Raw genomic sequence first — 13,121 nt, 5'->3', positions numbered from 1 at the left:
GGGTCCTAAACTTACTGCGAATTCCTGTGGACTAAAATATGGAATAAAAACTAGAATTTTTTTTTCATTTTACAATTAATCAAAATCAATTCCGTAAACTTGGCCAACGCGTCTACTCAGTCTCCTCACGTGTAGCGGAAACGAGCAGGAACATTCCTCACTTTATTACATGCGGAGAAATCGGACACAGATCCATCCGTCATACTTTGCCACGACTTGTAAAGTCAACGGCGTCCAAAATAAAAGGGGTTTTTTTTCCTGTTAATTTCATTAATTGCGGAGCGTCACGTGGATCTCGGCGCTCGCTGACTCATTAACCAGCAAGTCTGAACCTCGCTGACTATTTATAGCCGCTGGTTAATGGGTTTAATTGAAGCCAAGACTAAACACACAGGCTGACGGCGGCCTCATTCTCTCCGTGATAAAGGGCGTATTGTTCGGGCCTGGGGGGGGGGGCCTTTGTCTTGTTTCACTAGATTATCCCCATGCACTGGCCATTGACTAAATGCCTCTATTGAAAAACACATTTCCTAAAATACACTTAAATGGTGGCCCCGGGACAGGACCTGTGTACATCACGTCTCTCCACCGATGGCTCCTTCAGCCGACAGGGACTTCTTTCTACCGCTTTTCCCTTCGTGACGGCTGAGCATGCATGTGGTTTTAATCTGAAGAGAGGAATAAGCCAGATCCGGTGTCTTATCTCCCTAAAACATTGACCATTGGCGGGCAGAATTGGGATAGGAGTTACACATTAAGGGGTCGGATGGACCCGTGGATCAGTAGGTTTAGCCAAAAATGATCGTAACCAGGAGACTGTCTACACAGAGCGACATGCGGGTCCATCCAGATTAGTTGTTAAAACAGTTGGTTCAAGAAATGAAGCAACAGCGACGTCCACGCAGCTGCGGAGCCACCTCCCTGCTGCTACATGGCCGACGTCCCCACTGCTGCGGAGCCACCTCCCCACTGCTGCGGAGCCACCTCCCCGCTGCTACATGGCCGACGTCCCCGCTGCTGCGGAGCCACCTCCCCGCCGCTACATGGCTGACGTCCCCGCTGCTGCGGAGCGTCATGTGGCACGGTTAGGACTCTCTCGTCCCCCGGCTGCTCTCGTCCTCGCTTCATTCCCAAGAGCCACCGACTGGGCAAAAATCAAGACCAAAGTGGCGGAGAAAGTAGCAGGACCAGGCCGTGGCATGTGAAATTCTAGAATTAGGTTGGTTGAATGTACGTGATCCCCCTAATACATGAGGTGCCGCCTGACCCACATCTCGTTGTCTGCTTACAGTCGCCCCAGGACACGCACACGGCGTGCACATCCGTCTTATCCATAATCAGTAATGCATTCGCCTCAGCACACGTTCAGATCCTTATTTTTTTTTTGTGGGAAAAACATGTCCGCCTGAAGTAGGCAGAGGACGAGGTGTGAATCTCGGCCTAATGCTAATTTTCAACGCCTTAAAAGTAGGTGAAGATCAGATAAGTCTGCAGGAGATTTAGGAACATATGTTGTACCCAGGTCTCATCAATACTGAACTTCCAGGAGGAATAACAGAGGGACAACGACAGAGGCTTCTAAGAAATGTACTGAACCGAGATTACATGGGAAATATTAGGATGAAGCACCCTGCTTAATAAAAGGGACACGGCCGCGCCTCAGTTTGCATTAGTACATCCTTGAGTGTTCCCCGATGGGCACCGCGCCGACCTGCAACTTCAGCCAAACCCGTCTCGCTAAAGAGCAGACACTCGCTGCAGGTATCAAACTATATCTACACCACAAACCAAAGGAAGCAAAGTGTTAAGTTTGTCGCTATTCGCAAAATCTTTTTTTGCCGGGCTGGCAACATGGTTGAGCTTTAGAATGAGTCTCACCTCAAAACCAAGGATCAAGGGGGTCTGTCCATGGGGAGGGGAGGGTGGTCCTAGTTGCCTGATTTTAAGGGAATCTCCCCTGCAGTGCCTTTTCATTATACCTTTATGTAGGTGGTTTGTTGCAGGATTTACATTCCAAGATTGTAGCTTCTCCGAGCGTGTCCTCACACTGCTGTGCTCTTACCCCTCAGCACTGAAAATCTACACAGCCCCAGAAAAAAAAAAAAAAAAAAAATAATATGTGATTATCCCACCTCCCTCCGTACACTATACTTTTTGACACTTCTGCAAGACTCATCGATAGGTGTGATCAAAGCAGTGGTTTCGATCACAAGTAAGTATTGCCGACTACCACCACAGCACCGAGAGGAGATGTATATATTATTGGCAAATTTAACTCCTCTACTTCCATTAGTCCTAAGGGCACTCGTTAGGGAGCCATCCTGCATGTATTGTTTGAAATTTGAATCTGTGTACAATAGGCGCCCTCTAGTGGTGGTTGCAGACAGATAGAACTTTATTATTTGACTGGATTTGCACGGGATTTGGAGCCAGAGATGTTCCTATGACCCAGAGATGTGTCACTTTTACACAATTTTAATCCAAGCCCAAGAGATTTCAACTTGTTTGATAAAAAAATTTTTTTTACATTAGACAATCCCTTGCTCGGGATTATAAGGTCTCTTGGCTGCTTATTATTGAGATACACATCCCGTGGTTTTTTTTGTTTTTTTTTTAGGAGAACCAAATCTGACAACAAATGATCTCATTTAGGATCAATCCTGGACACAGAGCAAAGATCTGGCGGCCGTATAAGAGTGGCTCCTCTGTGTGCAGCCTGCGGTGAGGAGCAGATCCCCATTGTACCGCACAATGTCTTATCTCACCGCACGCATCGTTTAGCAAATGTTGACAAACAGACGCCGGTGTTTGCCGACTGATAGAAAGAAAAAGAGAAATCCGACGCCAAAGTTGAAACGATTGTTTGGATACAGAATTCAATATTTGCAGGTTACGGAGATAAGAAAAGATGGTGACAAGCGGGATCGGCAGGACAGACAGGCCGGGGGGCGGGGCGGGGGGGGGTCGTAGGGAATATGGAGATTCCCTTTAGGAGTCGATCACGGTTTGTGTCCCCCTTGACCATGACCAGGAGACGTCTCCCGTGGACACGTGCGACCCTGGTCTATCTGTAACATTATACGCAGCCTCAGGACAATCCATCAGCACCCCACCCGTGTGAACCCGTACATGGGTGTAGTCCGATTCCCATGTGCCGAATTTAGAGGATTACAATCTCGATTCACGGAGGTGCACAGACTTGTTGGAGAGCTCAATGTTTCCAGGTCCACACCCTTCTCCTGTTTCAGCTTTTTAAGGTGCCCAAACACTTCAGCGGAGCCTTCAGCAGAGGCCACCGTGTCGTCCGGGGGCACATAACATGGGAGGACAGAGTGATTGGGCATGCTGATCTACAACATGCCCAATCCTTGTACAATTTTGAAGCCGACATCAGAAGTGAGTGATGCTTACACCCCCTGTGTAAAGTAAATGTCCAATAGCTACTTAAAGGGGAAGTAAATTACAGATCGATGACTGGGATCTCCACCAGACGTGAAAACTTTTTCCCATGAAGCTACTTGTCAAGCAAGTCATGACCCAAGGTGATCCATTGCTGACCAGACCAGCGCTGGACAACTCTTTTCTCCTTTCAAGCCCGCAGATCATTAAAGGGACATTCCCGCAAAGACCAGATTCTCAAATATACTCAGGATAACAAAATAACACATTCTCCATATCACTGTTATGAACAAATATAATTCAGACCTATCAGTCCTGGTGTTTACAATTTTGGTCGCCCCTGGAACCGAGTGTTAAGCGACCGACTATGGTCAAATTCTTCTCATGAATAGCTTCTCTTGTCTGCACGCGGCAGTGCTCTCTGCCTCCTGCTCCTCCCACTGTATTACAAGACCAGCTCAGACACAGGCACTTCCTGCCAGCAAGCAGCCGTGTGCAGAGACTTACTCTACAAGCAGATACGGCCTTTATCCGGGAGGGAAACATATAGCAGAGCTGAGTATGTGATTGTGCGTTATATGCATCTCATCATCTCTGATCCGTCTCATGTCCCTTTCCAAGTGTCAGACACTAGGGCAATGTTCAGACGGTAAATTAAAAAGTGTAGATAAACCCTGTATCCTGATAATGTAAGTACATTGTCAGCACACAGCATCTCATAGCACAGTGGGATCATAAAGTTTCTGCTTAGAGAGTCCCCGTCCACACTTATTTGAGAAAAACTTCTTTAAAGGCTCTCAATTCGTGGACCTTGAAGAAGATTCCATAAACTTTTGTCTACCTGAGGCTAAAGACGACACATTACATATAAATCGCCGTCAGTCTCCCGGATCCGTTTCTCCATACTTAAGCAAGCGGTCAGGACGGCCCCATCCGCATCTGATGATCAATACGTCCTGGGTTCAGCTGGCGTTCATCTGCTGTATACACAGGAGCGCAGCTTCATGTCTCCGCACGCCTGCAATCGCCGGAAGCAAAGTTGCACAATGGTTCAAGCCTTCGATTTTGTAAATTTTTTTAATTTTTTTTTTTTTTAGATTTTCGGTTTACGTAACTTCCACCAACCCGACACGTGAAGTCAGGTCAATCAAACAATTCACAAGAGGATCTTGTGGACCTGCAGTGCCGGGTGATTCATGACTTGTATGTTATGACAGATTGTTTCCACTGCGGCCCCGCTTGTGGTTAGCGAGAAGATCAGAGGAGACTATGTGCGACGACGTAGAGGCCACGGGAGAGCTCACGCCAGACCACAAGGGCCCCCCTTACACACACGCACTGTGCATACACCCGACATTGGTGACGCCTCCCTATAGACAGCGATGGTGAGACCTCTCTATAAGGTCCCCAGGGTCCTGTGGTTACACGAACGCTCGAGGAAACCCCCGCGCTTTGCATGTTACGCTTTAACGAGCCGAGAATAAGTTCTACGTAAACGAGGAGCAGGTTCTGCCGCGGATGACGCATTTTCCCGAGGACAATTATAGATCCGGTTATTATATGGTTTTTTTTTTCCACCTTATTAGGGACCGAGCCCAAGCCATAATTACCCGTGCACCAAGGAGTAATTTGGGGACTAACCGTAAAACACGTGACGTCAATATCGTTTCGAAACCCGTCGCTATCCTGCCCTGTGATGCCGTCAGGTCCAGTCATATCAGAGAATTATTTTCTAGGACCAAAATAAAAAAAACAAAAAACCAAAGCCCCAGCCCCACGCCCTGTCCTGTCCTGTCTTCGGAGTCACCGAGTTTTAGTAATGAGGTTGTTGGGTGCATTATAACAATTCCCACGCCCTGCGCTGTCCTCGGAGTCACCGGATTTTAATAACGAGGTCGTTGGGTGCATTATAACAATTCCCACACCCGGAGCACGTCACTCGCCTACGGCAGGTATTGACATCTTGCTATATAAGGGGTTAAACTGAGGGATGACAAAACAACTTAGTCACATGACCAAGAGTCCAATGAGATTTAGGAGCGAATGTCTGTCATTTACCCAGTAGGGGAGGCGATAGCCCATCAACGCCATCCAGATGCTCCAGGCCTGGAGGGAGGAGCATGACTCATGGGATAATACACGGTGCAGGGTCTGGAGGGGAGGAGCAGGACTCATGGGATAATACACGGTGCAGGGTCTGGAGGGAGGAGCAGGACTCATGGGATAATACACGGTGCAGGGTCTGGAGGGAGGAGCAGGACTCATGGGATAATACACGGTGCAGGGTCTGGAGGGGAGGAGCAGGACTCATGGGATAATACACGGTGCAGGGTCTGGAGGGGAGGAGCAGGACTCATGGGATAATACACGGTGCAAAGTCTGGAGAGAGGAGCAGGACTCATGGGATAATACACGGTGCAATGTCTGGAGAGAGGAGCAGGACTCATGGGATAATACACGGTGCAATGTCTGGAGAGAGGAGCAGGACTCATTGTCATTGTATTCATAGAAGCACAAGATAAAATTCCATGAATCAGATGTGACTGGGGCGTCCCGAGACCAAGGCTCGGACCCTGCCCCACCAAAACTTTACAGAGCCATCCATATAACAGGCGGCCTGGATCCAAAACTCCTGGAGCGCCAGGACAGCCGTAACTATTTCTGATCACTGTTTTTAGAATGTATATAAAAGGGGTACAGGGGGGGGGGGGGGGGGGTTCACTTAATTTGTGTCAAAATTCCCCCCTTTATACTGGCGCAGAGATAATGTATAGGTCCATAGGCTGCTCACATCTTCTATACAACAACTTTCTATAGAAGGAAAAGTTAAATATGAAAGCCGGAAACAGCCTGCACCATAGCACCTGCACCATAGCGGCTGCACCATAGCGCCTGCACCATAGCGCCTGCACCATAGCGCCTGCACCATAGCGCCTGCACCATAGCGCCTGCACCATAGCGCCTGCACCATAGCGCCTGCACCATAGCGCCTGCACCATAGCGCCTGCACCATAGCGCCTGCACCATAGCGCCTGCACCATAGCGCCTGCACCATAGCGCCTGCACCATAGCGCCTGCACCATAGCGCCTGCACCATAGCGCCTGCACCATAGCGCCTGCACCATAGCGCATGCACCATAGCGCCTGCACCATAGCACCTGCGCCAAGTCTGAGGCAAAATGTACCCCCCCCCCAAAAAAAAAAAATACCGGGGATCAATGAAGACTGCACACTACCAGGTCCTACATCTAAACAGGCAAAACAATATCCACCACTAAGAAGCCAACCTACGGCTCTGCAGCAGGTGGGAGAGGACAACCCCCTCACGGGGCCATGCTGGGCGTTGTAGTCTCCCACCAGCTGGAGAGCCGCAGGTGTAACAGGTACGACTCACTATAGTCAGACGCGTCCGGGGAAGCTCTTCTACATGACGGGGGGGCACGCGCCGGTCTGGGCTGCGGCGTGCGCTCCGAAAACACAATCACCGCTGGCAGAGGGGAGGGGCGGCTGCTGACGTTGGAAAGTTGCTCAGTAACTGCAACCCCCGGGAGAATTTTTCCATGACAGAGGAGAAAAAAAAACCACTGTGCGAGTGTCGATGTAACTGGTTAACCCCTGACCTCCTGCACACCTGCCCCAGTCCAGGTAAACGACCTGTGGTCCTGCAAGTTCAGGTCAGGGAGAGAGGTCAACGGGGGAAAGATGAAGACTGGGAGCAAACACGGCTCAAGGGGTTAGAGAAAATCCGGTGACCCCGTGCCCTCGTATCCAAAAAGCTGCAGGGTCACTTCCGTCTACTGACATGTAAACTTTGTTCCTCGATGGCCGTCCTGGCATTTGCATAACCGGAACCCGATGGAACACATATAGGAAACAGAATTTACAGGTTGAATCGAGACGCCGTAGATTTAACGCGTATCCGAAAAATCTAAGAATGTTAAAAACCAACTATGGCACATTCACAAGTAAAAATAGTCAAAAACTTACGATGTGCAATGGTTGACAAGACCCGAAACCTCTGACCCCCTCCACTCTGACCCTATAGACATGAAAGTCGGGTGTCAGCAATGTGCAGAGCCCAGAGGGAATGCTCCAGATTCTAGATTCGCATGAATCAGGTTTAGACAAGTTCCGGGGCAAACATTTGGGTTGATGGTTGATCCCAGAAACCCAAAATGCAAATCATGTCCAAGCCCACCACGAAATTTAAGTATAGTCACCTGGAAAGTCCCCAGTGCTCGCCGCGCGCCCGCAGCCGTCCACGTACGTGAGATTAACTCCTCTCATGGAGACAGATAGGAAGATTAATATCCACACCGCGCTCCCGAGGCATCTAGGGACACAGTGGGATTATAAAGGAAACCAGAGCAAGGTCTACAGTGGAGCGGACGGGGGGTTGCAATGCGGACACTGAATTATTTGCACCCAATTATTTTTGGATTTCTACATACAGAGGTCCCAGCTGGTGCCGCAGATACTGGGTGCTGTAGTATCACCAAACAATCTCTATACCTTGAAGGGGATGTCGACCTTTAAGTGTTACATTTTCAACAATCCTTATCAAGCACAGCGCCAAACGCTGTATAGTGTCTATATGCGGCATTGCAGTTCAGCCATCATCCTTTGATCCTTCGGACTAAAAGCTTTAGAAAGTTCACGTGATGATGGATAGACGTGGTGTCACAGGGATGTTACGTGCTGTATCCCCCCCCCCCCTCCAACTCCCCCGTAATACTGAGTTGGTTCTCAGGTCAGTAAAGGGTTAACCTAGACCTGGGGAAGCGGCTGCTGGAGTATCAGTCGCCTCCCCTGAAGGTGGGTAGATCACACCCTGCTGTTTGTTCTGCAGGGACAGGAATTTCTGACACAGAACTAAGGAATTTCTTCCAACTCCATTCACTGCCAGCGACCTGTATCCATATGTATCCATACATCCCCCTCCTCCTCCTCCACTGCGAGCGACCTGTATCCATATGTCTCCATACATCCCCCTCCTCCTCCTCCACTGCGAGCGACCTGTATCCATATGTCTCCATACATCCCCCTCCTCCTCCTCCACTGCGAGCGACCTGTATCCATATGTCTCCATACATCCCCCTCCTCCTCCTCCACTGCGAGCGACCTGTATCCATATGTATCCATACATCCCCCTCCTCCTCCTCCACTGAGAGCGACCTGTATCCATATGTCTCCATACATCCCCCTCCTCCTCCTCCACTGAGAGCGACCTGTATCCATATGTCTCCATACATCCCCCTCCTCCTCCTCCACTGAGAGCGACCTGTATCCATATGTATCCATACATCCCCCTCCTCCTCCTCCACTGCGAGCGACCTGTATCCATATGTATCCATACATCCCCCTCCTCCTCCTCCACTGAGAGCGACCTGTATCCATATGTCTCCATACATCCCCCTCCTCCTCCTCCACTGCGAGCGACCTGTATCCATATGTATCCATACATCCCCCTCCTCCTCCTCCACTGAGAGCGACCTGTATCCATATGTATCCATACATCCCCCTCCTCCTCCTCCACTGAGAGCGACCTGTATCCATATGTCTCCATACATCCCCCTCCTCCACTGCGAGCGACCTGTATCCATATGTCTCCATACATCCCCCTCCTCCTCCTCCAGTGAGAGCGACCTGTATCCATATGTCTCCATACATCGACCTCCTCCTCCTCCTCCACTGCGAGCGACCTGTATCCATATGTATCCATACATCCCCCTCCTCCTCCTCCACTGAGAGCGACCTGTATCCATATGTCTCCATACATCCCCCTCCTCCACTGCGAGCGACCTGTATCCATATGTCTCCATACATCGACCTCCTCCTCCTCCTCCACTGCGAGCGACCTGTATCCATATGTATCCATACATCCCCCTCCTCCTCCTCCACTGAGAGCGACCTGTATCCATATGTATCCATACATCCCCCTCCTCCTCCTCCACTGAGAGCGACCTGTATCCATATGTCTCCATACATCCCCCTCCTCCACTGCGAGCGACCTGTATCCATATGTCTCCATACATCCCCCTCCTCCTCCTCCAGTGAGAGCGACCTGTATCCATATGTCTCCATACATCCCCCTCCTCCTCCTCCAGTGAGAGCGACCTGTATCCATATGTCTCCATACATCCCCCTCCTCCTCCTCCAGTGAGAGCGACCTGTATCCATACGTCTCCATACATCCCCCTCCTCCTCCTCCAGTGAGAGCGACCTGTATCCATATGTCTCCATACATCCCCCTCCTCCTCCAGTGAGAGCGACCTGTATCCATATGTATCCATACATCCCCCTCCTCCTCCTCCACTGAGAGCGACCTGTATCCATACATCCCCCTCCTCCACTGAGAGCGACCTGTATCCTGTCATCTCTTTATATTACTTATCCATGGCCTCCTTCCTTCTAAAATCAACTATAAAATTATACTAATGAGCCACAGGGGCTCTGGAGGTGTTATCAGAGCCCCTCTGTGCTACAACTTCACAGGCTGTTACTCTGCCCCCCTTACCCTGCTCCATCAGCATCCCCTCCCACTCTGCCTGATGTAATCACACACAGAGGTTAGTGGATTTGCTCCTTCACAGTGTAACAGTCCGTGAAGCTGCAGCACTAAGGTGCTCTGGTAACACCTCCAGAGTCCTTCTAGCTCATTAGTTGATTTTGGAAGGGAGGAGGCCATGAATAACAGATATAAGCCGATCCCACAGTCCCGGTCCCTGGATCTACGAGTAATGTCCCTGGTTTCCTTTGATTCTAGGAAATTAACCCTAAAATCACTGACTATAAAACAAAGTTCTAAACAAATCTGTATCAGGGGCGCCTGAAATTCCATGTTATTAGACTCGAGGTCAATAGAGAGAAGCAGCCAAAACAATTGGTAAGATAAGTGATCGTTTATGGGAAGGACAAAGCACAGAGAACGTGGCCCAATACAGGACTCTGATGATCCAGATTAGGCAATGAGGGGGCAGCAGACCCCTCCCCAGAAGTATCAGGTACACACAGTCCTGGAAAACAGCGCCACACTTGTTTTCAGTTTGTAGGTGGTATTGCAGCCTAATTTAGAAGCCGCACTGTATTCTCCGCTGTGCAGAGTCTCATCCCATCTGTGGCGGTCAGTGTAAATTCTTAGGCCACGGGAGCTGGACACCCCCTTTAAGTGTAGTGTAACACGTGTAAATGTGCCAGACCCATAGCATTCATATCAATCCATGGCTGACATGTAATTATCAGAATAGTCGGTTCCCAGCAATGACAAGACGGGGGCCACGTGGAAAGAGCAGTGCAGCGACAAAACAAGAAGACAAAACAACAAGCGGAAAATAAAAAAAAACAGAAGCAGAAGACAGGAAACAGGAGAAAGTGACTCCACACCCCGACACGTGTAGGTAGACCCGACGCCGAGATCACCCACAAAAATCCCCCCTCCCCTACACCTAGCATCAGATACAATGTATTATGAAGATACATCTTCCCCAATATGAAGGGACATCAGCAGTGATGACCATATTAAACTGCAAAAAAGGTTTGACCCTGGAGATCTGTGTCATGTTGCGAGTTGTTAGTAGCAGCAGGACTGTAGAAAAAAAAAAAAGGATTTATATTCCAGGATTGCAGCTGGACTTAAAGCAGTGGATGAGTCTCCTTACACTACTGCGTTATATCACTACACTGCACCTCCTCTCTGCTGTAATATCTAACCATGTTTTGTTAGTAGGAGCAGAACTGTGAAAATTGATTATAGCTGAACTTGGAGTGTTCTGCTGCACTGGTGTGGTATCTCTTTACTCATCACAGTACATCTACTCCCTTTGGCTCCAGGTAAGAGCAGTATCAGGCTTCTGGTTAGATATGACAGCAAAGGGGAGGGACTGGAGAGCATTGTAGCAATTTAAGAACACAACAGTGTGAGGAGACTCCCCCCCCACTGCTCCAAATCCAGCTGCAATCCTGGAATATAAATCCACTTTTCACAGTCCTGCTACTAACAACACGCACACAGATCACAATGTATGGTCAAAACATCAGCCTTCAGTGTGAACTGAGACGAAGTAAGTTACAGTCATTCCCCCCCGAGACAGACATCCATACAGATCACTGATCAGACTGATCACGACCATTAAGGTCTGGGGCCTCATAGGTTGATGTGAGCTGCCCTATAGATGGTGGGGGGGTGGGGGTACATACCTAATGTTTTACACAAGAAGCTCAAAGCAAAAGTTAGGATCTCTGCTTGCTGTGCATGAATGGAAGCACAAGTCCCCATATGAATGGACTTACCTAAAGCGATACACTGTAACCTAACGATTAGGTCCGAGATGTTGCAGCGGATTCAGAAGCACGGGTCACGGATATCCATTATACAGCTCATCACTTAGGTGGAGCATCCCTTTAAATCCCACCCCCCAATGTTGTCTATTCACTTATATAACTACACAATGGGTGGGATTACTCCTGTGTAAGCAGGACGTGTCGGAGGATTAGGGTGCCACTGGGAGAGGGATTAACTGATTCACACATCCGCGCCCAGTGTTTCAAGAACAGGTTTTTCCAAGTAACTCTGAAAATAGCGTCCGAGGTGAGGGACGGGTGCCTTTCCCCGCGGTATTTTTAGCAGCGTGTAAATAACTGGAGGAGACAATAAAAACCAGCCACGGATTTCTATTCTTATCACACAAAACAGGCTGTACCCTGCCCCAACGCCACACGCGGAGCGAGACAGAACATCCTTAGCACCGGCACCGGGGTGGAGACTGCCCGGGCCATGGCAGCGGGACACGAGAGGGGTGGGGGGCCCGGCTAAGAGGAGGACAATACACCTGGACACGAGAGGGGTGGGGGGCCCGGCTAAGAGGAGGACAATACACCTGGACACGAGAGGGGTGGGGGGCCCGGCTAGGAGGAGGACAATACAGCTGGACACGAGAGGGGTGGGGGGCCCGGCTAAGAGGAGGACAATACAGCTGGACACGAGAGGGGTGGGGGGCCCGGCTAGGAGGAGGACAATACACCTGGACACGAGAGGGGTGGGGGGCCCGGCTAGGGGGAGGACAATGGATATTTTGTAAAAGGACCATCTATTATGTAGGACACACCACAAACATCTGCTGGGACAATGAGAAGGATCAGGCTGCTGGATTTAAAGGGGTTGGCCACATTACCTCAAGTTTTTGTAATGTTGGCGTGGGGGGGGGGGGGGGGGGCAGGATATTAGGTAATTTACCAATACACATCTCTTAATGTCTGTTACCTCATCAGCCAGAGATTCCTGACCGGAAAATGGCGGCAGCTGGAGGGTCCATGAGCAATCACCCTGCCAGGACCTATTTATGAAAATAAGGTTAAGACAGGGAGATTGCTCATGGACCGATGGAGGGTCATGTGATCTCTATCTGTGGCCATTTTATGGACAGGTAAAAGACAGGAGACGTCACTTTACATATCAGGAAAGCTGAGCCGAACTAATAATAGATGTATATTGGTGAATTACCTCATATCCTACCCCCCCCCCCCCCAAACACACAAGGTAAAGTGGCCAACCCCTTTAATAAGTCTACTCCTTTAGCCAACATGAGAGGAGGCTGGCAGCGGCTTACTCTCCTTAACCATTCAGAACACATGCATACTTGGATGAGCTGAGCGTGCATGTGTATGGAGGGGGTGCCAGGATTGTAAGATGCATCAGTTTGGTTCATGAAATACGGACCATATAA

At 49.6% G+C, this 13,121-nt stretch overlaps 1 protein-coding gene across 1 annotated transcript in view; it reads right to left on the bottom strand.

Moving 5' to 3' along the window:
• Positions 1–13,121, bottom strand: part of LOC140076862 (inositol-trisphosphate 3-kinase C-like) — a 54,741-nt gene that overhangs the window by 12,546 nt on the left and 29,074 nt on the right. The window lies entirely within an intron of this gene.

The sequence above is a fragment of the Engystomops pustulosus genome, chromosome 9 (assembly GCF_040894005.1).
Source record: "Engystomops pustulosus chromosome 9, aEngPut4.maternal, whole genome shotgun sequence".
In the NCBI taxonomy this organism is placed as follows: Eukaryota; Metazoa; Chordata; class Amphibia; order Anura; family Leptodactylidae; genus Engystomops; species Engystomops pustulosus.
Note: the sequence above shows the minus strand (reverse complement) of the source record. Positions and strands in the feature narration are given on the sequence as shown.